Genomic DNA, 10840 nt, shown 5'->3' with positions numbered 1-10840 from the left:
GTATGTCTTTAACTGTATCTGTGTAGTGTGTGCCTTCTATTTGCCGGTAGCTGTGTGTAGTGTGTGCTTTGTATGTGCCGGTAGCTATGTGTAGTGTGTGCTTTGTATGTGCCTGTAGCTGTGTGTAGTGTGTGCCTTGTATGTGCCTGTAACTGTGTGTAGTGTGTGCATTGTATGTGCCTGTAGCTGTGTGTAGTGTGTGCATTGTATGTGCCTGTAGCTGTGTGTAGTGTGTGCATTGTATGTGCCTGTAGTTGTGTGTAGTGTGTGCATTGTATGTGCCTGTAGCTGTGTGCATTGTATGTGCCTGTAGCTGTGTGCATTGTATGTGCCTGTAGCTGTGTGCATTGTATGTGCCTGTAGCTGTGTGTAGTGTGTGCATTGTATGTGCCTGTAGCTGTGTGTAGTGTGTGCATTGTATGTGCCTGTAGCTGTGTATAGTGTGTGCATTGTATGTGCCTGTAGCTGTGTATAGTGTGTGCATTGTATGTGCCTGTAGCTGTGTATAGTGTGTGCATTGTATGTGCCTGTAGCTGTGTATAGTGTGTGCATTGTATGTGCCTGTAGCTGTGTATAGTGTGTGCCTTGTATGTGCCTGTAGCTGTGTGTGCCTTGTATGTGCCTGTAGCTGTGTGTATTGTGAGTGCCTGTAGCTGTGTGTAGTGGGTGTACTGTATGTGCCTGTAGCTGTGTGTATTGTATGTGCCTGTAGCTGTGTGTATTGTATGTGCCTGTAGCTGTGTGTAGTTTCTGCACTGTATGTGCCTGTAGCTGTGTGCACTGTATGTGCCTGTAGCTGTGTGCACTGTATGTGCCTGTAGCTGTGTGTAGTGTGTGCACTGTATGTGCCTGTAGCTGTGTGTAGTGTGTGCACTGTATGTGCCTGTAGCTGTGTGTAGTGTGTGCACTGTATGTGCCTGTAGCTGTGTGTAGTGTGTGCATTGTATGTGCCTGTAGCTGTGTGTAGTTTCTGCACTGTATGTGCCTGTAGCTGTGTGTAGTGTGTGCACTGTATGTGCCTGTAGCTGTGTGTATTGTATGTGCCTGTAGCTGTGTGTAGTGTATGCCTGTAGGTGTGTGTATTGTATGTGCCTGTAGCTGTGTGTAGTGGGTGTACTGTATGTGCCTGTAGCTGTGTGTAGTGGGTGTGCCTGTAGCTGTGTGTAGTGTGTGCACACTGTATGTGCCTGTAGCTGTGTGTACTGTGTGCACACTGTATGTGTCTGTAGCTGTGTGTAGTGTGTGCACTGTATGTGCCTGTAGCTGTGTGTAGTGGGTGTACTGTATGTGCCTGTAGCTGTGTGTATTGTATGTGCCTGTAGCTGTGTGTATTGTATGTGTCTGTAGCTGTGTGTAGTGTGTGTGCACTGTATGTGCCTGTAGCTGTGTGTATTGTATGTGCATGTAGCTGTGTGTAGTGTGTGCACTGTATGTGCCTGTAGCTGTGTGTATTGTATGTGCCTGTAGCTGTGTGTAGTGGGTGTACTGTATGTGCCTGTAGCTGTGTGTATTGTATGTGTCTGTAGCTGTGTGTAGTGTGTGCACTGTATGTGCCTGTAGCTGTGTGCACTGTATGTGTTTGTAGCTGTGTGTAGTGTGTGCACACTGTATGTGCCTGTAGCTGTGTGTAGTGTGTGCACACTGTATGTGCCTGTAGCTATGTGTAGTGTGTGCACACTGTATGTGCCTGTAGCTGTGTGTAGTGTGTGCACACTGTATGTGCCTGTAGCTGTGTGTAGTGTGTGCACCGTATGTGCCTGTAGCTGTGTGTAGTGGGTGTACTGTATGTGCCTGTAGCTGTGTGTATTGTATGTGCCTGTAGCTGTGTGTATTGTATGTGTCTGTAGCTGTGTGTAGTGTGTGTGCACTGTATGTGCCTGTAGCTGTGTGTATTGTATGTGCATGTAGCTGTGTGTAGTGTGTGCACTGTATGTGCCTGTAGCTGTGTGTATTGTATGTGCCTGTAGCTGTGTGTATTGTATGTGCCTGTAGCTGTATGTGCCTGTAGCTGTGTGTAGTGTGTGCACTGTATGTGCCTGTAGCTGTGTGTACTGTGTGTATTGTATGTGCCTGTAGCTGTGTGTATTGTATGTGTCTGTAGCTGTGTGTAGTGTGTGTGCACTGTATGTGCCTGTAGCTGTGTGTATTGTATGTGCCTGTAGCTGTGTGTAGTGTATGTGCCTGTAGCTGTGTGTATTGTATTGTATGTGCCTGTAGCTGTATGTGCCTGTAGCTGTGTGTAGTGTGTGCACTGTATGTGCCTGTAGCTGTGTGTAGTGGGTGTATTGTATGTGCCTGTAGCTGTGTGTATTGTATGTGCCTGTAGCTGTGTGTATTGTATGTGTCTGTAGCTGTGTGTAGTGTGTGTGCACTGTATGTGCCTGTAGCTGTGTGTATTGTATGTGCATGTAGCTGTGTGTAGTGTGTGCACTGTATGTGCCTGTAGCTGTGTGTATTGTATGTGCCTGTAGCTGTGTGTATTGTATGTGCCTGTAGCTGTATGTGCCTGTAGCTGTGTGTAGTGTGTGCACTGTATGTGCCTGTAGCTGTGTGCACTGTATGTGCCTGTAGCTGTGTGTAGTGTATGCCTATAGCTGTGTGTAGTGTGTGTATTGTATGTGCCTGTAGCTGTGTGTATTGTATTGTATGTGCCTGTAGCTGTGTGTATTGTAGCAGTGTGTGCATTGTATGTGCCTGTAGCTGTGTGTAGTGCATGCATTGTATGTGCCTGTAGCTGTGTGTAGTGTATGCCTGTAGCTGTGTGTAGTGTGTGCCTTTTATGTGCCTGTAGCTGTGTGTAGTGTGTGCACTGTATGTGCCTGTAGCTGTGTGTAGTGTGTGCACTGTATGTGCATGTAGCTGTGTGTGCACCGTATGTGCCTGTAGCTGTGTGTAGTGTGTGCACCGTATGTGCCTGTAGCTGTGTGTAGTGTGTGCACCGTATGTGCCTGTAGCTGTGTGTAGTGTGTGCACTGTATGTGCCTGTAGCTGTGTGTAGTGTGTGTGCCTGTAGCTGTGTGTAGTGTGTGTGCCTGTAGCTGTGTGTGCACTGTATGTGCCTGTAGCTGTGTGTAGTGTATGCCTGTAGCTGTGTGTAGTGTGTGCACTGTATGTGCCTGTAGCTGTGTGTAGTGGGTGCACTGTATGTGCCTGTAGCTGTGTGTAGTGTGTGCACTGTATGTACCTGTAGCTGTGTGTAGTGTATGCCTGTAGCTGTGTGTAGTGTGTGTATTGTATGTACCTGTAGCTGTGTGTATTGTAGCTGTGTGTAGTGTGTGCACTGTATGTGCCCGTAGCTGTGTGTAGTGGGTGCACTATATGTGCCTGTAGCTGTGTGTAGTGGGTGCACTATATGTGCCTGTAGCTGTGTGTATTGTATGTGCCTGTAGCTGTGTGTAGTGTGTGCACTGTATGTGCCTGTAGCTGTGTGTATTGTATATGCACTGTATGTGCCTGTAGCTGTGTGTATTGTATATGCACTGTATGTGCCTGTAGCTGTGTGTATTGTATATGTATTGTATGTGCCTGTAGCTGTGTGTGCCTGTAGCAGTGTGTAGTGTGTGCCTGTAGCTGTGTGTAGTGGGTGTACTGTATGTGCCTGTAGCTGTGTGTATTGTATGTGTCTGTAGCTGTGTGTAGTGTGTGCACTGTATGTGCCTGTAGCTGTGTGCACTGTATGTGTTTGTAGCTGTGTGTAGTGTGTGCACACTGTATGTGCCTGTAGCTGTGTGTAGTGTGTGCACACTGTATGTGCCTGTAGCTATGTGTAGTGTGTGCACACTGTATGTGCCTGTAGCTGTGTGTAGTGTGTGCACACTGTATGTGCCTGTAGCTGTGTGTAGTGTGTGCACACTGTATGTGCCTGTAGCTGTGTGTAGTGTGTGCACTGTATGTGTCTGTAGCTGTGTGTAGTGGGTGTACTGTATGTGCCTGTAGCTGTGTGTATTGTGAGTGCCTGTAGCTGTGTGTAGTGGTTGTACTGTATGTGTCTGTAGCTGTGTGTAGTGTGTGTGCACTGTATGTGCCTGTAGCTGTGTGTAGTGTATGCCTGTAGCTGTGTGTAGTGTGTGCACTGCATGTGTCTTTAGCTGTGTGTGCCTGTAGCTGTGTGTAGTGTGTGCACGATATGTGCCTGTAACTGTGTGTAGTGTGTGCACTGTATGTGCCTGTAGCTGTGTAGTATGTGTATTGTATGTGCCTGTAGCTGTGTGTAGTGTGTGTGCACTGTATTTGCCTGTAGCTGTGTGCACTGTATGTGTGTGCACTGTATGTGCCTGTAGCTGTGTGTAGTGTGTGCACTGTATGTTCCTGTAGTATGTGTATTGTATGTGCCTGTAACTGTGTGTAGTGTGTGCACTGTATGTGCCTGTAGCTGTGTGTATTGCATGTGCCTGTAGCTGTGTAGTATGTGTATTGTATGTGCCTGTAACTGTGTGTAGTGTGTGCACTGTATGTGCCTGTAGCTGTGTGTATTGTATGTGCCTGTAGCTGTGTGTAGTATGTGCACTGTATGTGCCTGTAGCTGTGTGCACTGTATGTGTTTGTAGCTGTGTGTAGTGTGTGCACTGTATGTGCCTGTAGCTGTGTGTAGTGGGTGGTACTGTATGTGCCTGTAGCTGTGTGTATTATATGTGCCTGTAGCTGTGTGTAGTGTGTGCACACTGTATGTGTCTGTAGCTCTGTGTAGTGTGTGCCTTGTATGTGCCTGTGCCTTTGTGTAGTGTGTGCATTGCATGTGCCTGTGTGTAGTGTGTGCATTGCATGTGCCTGTGTGTAGTGTGTGCATTGCATGTGCCTGTGTGTAGTGTGTGCATTGCATGTGCCTGTAGCTGTGTGTAATGTGTGCTTTGCATGTGCCTGTAGCTGTGTGTAATGTGTGCATTGCATGTGCCTGTGTGTGTGTGAGTCAGAGAAAATCTCTTTAGCTGTGTGTAGTGTGTGCACGATATGTGACTTTAGCTGTGTGTAGTGTGTGCACGATATGTGACTTTAGCTGTGTGTAGTGTGTGCACGATATGTGCCTGTAACTGTGTGTAGTGTGTGCACTGTATGTGCCTGTAGCTGTGTGTAGTGTGTGCATTGTATGTGCCTGTAGCTCTGTGTAGTGTGTGCCTTGTATGTGCCTGTAGCTCTGTGTAGTGTGTGCCTTGTATGTGCCTGTAGCTCTGTGTAGTGTGTGCCTTGTTTGTGCCTGTAGCTCTGTGTAGTGTGTGCCTTGTTTGTGCCTGTAGCTCTGTGTAGTGTGTGCCTTGTTTGTGCCTGTAGCTCTGTGTAGTGTGTGCCTTGTATGTGCCTGTAGCTCTGTGTAGTGTGTGCCTTGTATGTGTCTGTAGCTCTGTGTAGTGTGTGCCTTGTATGTGCCTTTAGCTCTGTGTAGTGTGTGTGTAGTGTGTGCATTGCATGTGCCTGTGCCTTTGTGTAGTGTGTGCATTGCATATGCCTGTGTGTAGTGTGTGCATTGCATGTGCCTGTAACTGTGTGTAATGTGTGCATTGCATGTGCCTGTAGCTGTGTGTAATGTGTGCATTGCATGTGCCTGTATCTGTGTGTGTGAGTCAGATAAAATCTCTTTATAATATTATATACAGTATCTGTATATAAGGTACTGGGCAGGGAGCTGTGTGTATGATACAGAGGGAATCTATCTATAATATTATATATCTGTATATAAATCACTGGAGAGGGGGCTGTGCATGTGTGTGATACAGAGGGAATCTATAATATTATATATCTGTATATAAATCACTGGAGAGAGGGGGCTGTGTGTGATACAGAGGAAATATATACAGATATTTAATATTATAGATAGAAGGTACTGGAGAGGGGGCTGTGTGTGATACAGATGGAATCTATAATATTATATATCTGTATATAAGGTACTGGAGAGGGGGCTGTGTGTGATACAGAGGGAATATATATATAATATTATATATCTGTATATAAATCACTGAAGAGGAGGCTGTGTGTGTGATACAGAGGGAATCTATCTATAATATTATATATCTATATAAAGCACTGGTGAGGGGGCTGTGTGTGTGTATGATACAGAGGGAATCTATAATATTATATATCTGTATATAAAGCACTAGAGAGGGGGCTGTGTGTGTGTGATACAGAGGGAATCTATAATATTATATATCTGTATATAAAGCACTAGAGAGGGGGCTGTGTGTGTATGATACAGAGGGAATCTATAATATTATATATCTGTATATAAAGCACTGGAGAGGGGCTGTGTGTGTGATACAGAGGGAATCTATAATATTATATATCTGTATATAAAGCACTAGAGAGGAGGCTGTGTGTGTGATACAGAGGGAATCTATCTATAATATTATATATCTGTATATAAAGCACTGGAGAGGGGCTGTGTGTGTGATACAGAGGGAATCTATAATATTATATATCTGTATATAAAGCACTGGAGAGGGGGCTGTGTGTGTGATACAGAGGGAATCTATCTATAATATTATATATCTGTATATAAAGCACTAGAGAGGAGGCTGTGTATGTGTGATACAGAGGGAATCTATCTATAATATTTGTATATAAAGCACTGGAGAGGGGGCTCTGTGTGTGTGATACAGAGGGAATCTATAATATTATATATCTGTATATAAAGCACTGGAGAGGGGACTGTGTGTGTGATACAGAGGGAATCTATAATATTATATAACTGTATATAAAGCACTGGGGAGGGGCCGTGTGTGTGTCAGAGAAAATCTCTTTATAATATTATATATCTGTATATACGGTACTGGGTAGGGTACAATGTGTGAGAATTTAAGGTGCTGAGGATGTGCAGTAAAGACATATGGACCATCTCTGTAGTACTGTATATCTCTGCATCAGGTGCTATAGGATGAGGTGGTATATGTGATGCAGAGGGTATTCTCAGTCTATAGGGTTAGGTGGCTGCATATAAGGCACTTTGGAGGGGGTGCCAGTGAGACAGATGCAGGGACTGTAGCAAACAATAGTGACAATAGTTATGGAAAAATGTATTTTCTCTTGTTAAGTGTATTCAGTCCACGGGTCATCCATTACTTATGGGATATATTCCCTTCCCAACAGGAAGTTGCAAGAGGATCACCCAAAGCAGAGCTGCTATATAGCTCCTCCCCTCACATGTCATATCCAGTCATTCTCTTGCAACCCTCAACATAGATGGAGGTCGTGAGAGGAGTGTGGTGTTTTATACTTAATTATTTCTTCAATCAAAAGTTTGTTATTTTTAAATAGCACCGGAGTGTGCTGTTTTTTTCTCAGGCAGTATTTGGAAGAAGAATCTGCCTGCGTTTTCTATGATCTTAGCAGAAGTAACTAAGATCCACTGGCTGTTCTCGCACATTGAGGAGTGGGGTAACTTCAGAAAGGGAATAGCGTGCGGGGTCTCCTGCAAATGAGGTATGTGCAGTAAAATATTTTTCTAAGGAATGGAATTGACTAAGAAAACACTGCTGATACCGAAGTAATGTAAGTACAGCCTTAAATGCAGTGGAAGCGACTGGTATCAGGCTGATTATGTATATGCAGTAAAGTAATTTTCTAAGGAATGGAATTTGACTAAGAAAATGCTGTTAATACTGAAGTAATGTAATGAGCCTTTAATGCAGTAGTGGTGACTGGTATCAGGCTTATCAATAGAAATACATATTTTTAAAGAAAAATGAAGTTTAAAAAACGTTTGCTGGCATGTTTAATCGTTTTTGTGAGGTACTTTGGTGATAAAACTTATTGGGGCATGAATTTTTCCACATGGCTGACTTATATTTCTGCATAGAAACAGTTAACTGAGGTTTCCCATTGTTGTAATAATGAGTGGGAGGGGCCTATTTTAGCGCTTTTTTTGCGCAGTAAAAATTCAGTCACAGTCTTCCTGCTTCTTCCTGCATGACCCAGGACGTCTCTAGAGAGCTCAAGAGATTTCAAAAGTCATTTTGAGGGAGGTAATCAGTCACAGCAGACCTGTGACAGTGTGTTTGACTGTGTTAAAAAACGTTTTTTTGCTTATTAATTATCCGTTTTGGGTATTAAGGGGTTAATCATCCATTTGCAAGTGGGTGCAATGCTCTGCTAACTTAATACATTTACTGTGAAAATTTGGTTGCTATAACTGATTTGGTTCATTGTTATTTCAACTGTGACAGTTTTTTTGTGCTTCTTAAAGGCGCAGTAGCGTTTTCTATATTGCTTGAAAATTTATTCTAAAGTGTTTTCCAAGCTTGCTAGTCTCATTGCTAGTCTGTTTAAACATGTCTGACACAGATGAATCTGTTTGTTCACTATGTTCAAAAGCCAGTGTGGAGCCCCATAGAAATATGTGTACTAAATGTATTGATTTCACTTTAAATAATAAAGGTCAGTCTTTATCTGTAAAAGAATTATCACCAGACAACGAGGGAGAAGTTATGCCGACTAACTCTCCTCACGTGTCAGTACCTTCGCCTCCCGCTCAGGAGGCTCGTGATATTGTGGCGCCAAGTACATCAGAGACGCCTATACAAATCACTTTACAAGACATGGCTACTATTATGAATAATACTCTGACAGAAGTATTATCTAAATTGCCAGAATTAAGAGGCAAGCACGATAGCTCTGGGATAAGGACAGAGCGTGCTGGTGTTGTGAGAGCCATGTCCGATACTGCGTCACAGTTTGCAGAACATGAGGACGGAGAGCTTCATTCTGTGGGTGACGGATCTGATCCAGGGAAACCGGATTCAGAGATCTCTAATTTTAAATTTAAGCTTGAGAACCTCCGTGTATTGCTAGGGGAGGTTTTAGCGGCTCTGAATGACTGTAACACAGTTGCAATTCCAGAGAAATTATGTAGGCTGGATAGATACTATGCGGTGTCGGTGTGTACTGACGTTTTTCCTATACCTAAAAGGCTTACAGAAATTATTAGCAAGGAGTGGGATAGACCCGGTGTGCCTTTTTCCCCACCTCCTATATTTAGGAAAATGTTTCCAATAGACGCCACTACACGGGACTTATGGCAGACGGTCCCTAAGGTGGAGGGAGCAGTTTCTACTTTAGCTAAGCGTACCACTATCCCGGTGGAGGATAGTTGTGCTTTTTCGGATCCAATGGATAAAAAATTAGAAGGTTACCTTAAGAAAATGTTTGTTCAACAAGGTTTTATCTTACAGCCCCTTGCATGCATTGCGCCTGTCACTGCTGCAGCTGCATTCTGGTTTGAGTCTCTAGAAGAGGCCATTCACACAGCTCCATTGGATGAAATTATGGACAAGCTTAAAGCACTTAAGCTATCTAATGCATTTGTTTCTGATGCCATTGTACATTTAACTAAACTAACGGCTAAGAACTCCGGATTCGCCATCCAGGCGCGCAGAGCGCTATGGCTTAAATCCTGGTCAGCTGACGTGACTTCTAAATCTAAATTACTTAATATTCCTTTCAAGGGGCAGACCTTATTCGGGCCCGGCTTGAAAGAAATTATCGCTGACATTACTGGAGGTAAGGGTCATACCCTTCCTCAGGACAGGGCCAAATCAAAGGCCAAACAGTCAAATTTTCGTGCCTTTCGAAACTTCAAGGCAGGAGCAGCATCAACTTCCTCAGCTCCAAAACAGGAAGGAACTGTTGCTTGTTACAGACAGGCCTGGAAAACTAACCAGTCCTGGAACAAGGGCAAACAGGCCAGAAAGCCTACTACTGCCCCTAAGACAGCATGAAGGGATGGCCCCCTATCCGGAAACGGATCTAGTGGGGGGCAGACTTTCTCTCTTCGCCCAGGCGTGGGCAAGAGATGTCCAGGATCCCTGGGCGTTGGAGATCATATCTCAGGGATATCTTCTGGACTTCAAAGCTTCTCCTCCACAAGGGAGATTTCATCTTTCAAGGTTATCAGCAAATCAAACAAAGAAAGAGGCATTTCTACGCTGTGTACAAGACCTCCTAGTAATGGGGGTGATCCACCCAGTTCCGCGGATGGAACAAGGGCAAGGATTCTACTCAAATCTGTTTGTGGTTCCCAAGAAAGAGGGAACCTTCAGACCAATTTTGGACCTAAAAATCTTAAACAAATTCCTAAGAGTTCCATCATTCAAAATGGAAACTATTCGAACCATCCTACCCATGATCCAAGAGGGTCAGTACATGACCACAGTGGACTTAAAGGATGCCTACCTTCACATACCGATTCACAAAGATCATTATCGGTACCTAAGATTTGCCTTTCTAGACAGGCATTACCAGTTTGTAGCTCTTCCCTTCGGGTTAGCTACGGCCCCGAGAATTTTTACAAAGGTTCTGGGCTCACTTCAGGCCATTCTAAGACCGCGAGGCATAGCGGTGGCTCCGTATCTAGACGACATTCTGATACAAGCATCAAGTTTTCAAATTGCCATGTCTCATACAGCGATAGTTCTGGCATTTCTGAGGTCGCATGGGTGGAAAGTGAACGTGGAAAAGAGTTCTCTATTACCACTCACAAGAGTCTCCTTCCTAGGGACTCTTATAGATTCTGTAGAGATGAAAATTTACCTGACGGAGTCCAGGTTATCAAAACTTCTAAATGCTTGCCGTGTCCTTCATTCCATTCCACGCCTGTCAGTTGCTCAGTGCATGGAAGTAATCGGCTTGATGGTAGCGGCAATGGACATAGTGCCATTTGCGCGCCTGCATCTCAGACCGCTGCAATTATGCATGCTAAGTCAGTGGAATGGGGATTACTCAGATTTGTCCCCTCTACTAAATCTGGATCAAGAGACCAGAGATTCTCTTCTCTGGTGGCTTTCTCGGGTCCATCTGTCCAAGGGTATGACCTTTCGCAGGCCAGATTGGACGATTGTGACAACAGATGCCAGCCTTC

At 44.4% G+C, this 10840-nt stretch overlaps 1 protein-coding gene across 1 annotated transcript in view; it reads left to right on the top strand.

The window, feature by feature from the left end:
• The window catches only part of LOC128636447 (zinc finger protein 484-like), a 130104-nt gene that overhangs the window by 182 nt on the left and 119082 nt on the right, over nucleotides 1–10840 (top strand). The window lies entirely within an intron of this gene.

This window comes from Bombina bombina, chromosome 7 (assembly GCF_027579735.1).
Source record: "Bombina bombina isolate aBomBom1 chromosome 7, aBomBom1.pri, whole genome shotgun sequence".
In the NCBI taxonomy this organism is placed as follows: domain Eukaryota; kingdom Metazoa; phylum Chordata; class Amphibia; order Anura; family Bombinatoridae; genus Bombina; species Bombina bombina.
The sequence above is the reverse complement of the archived record's forward strand: the minus strand, read 5'-3'. Positions and strand labels throughout refer to the sequence as shown.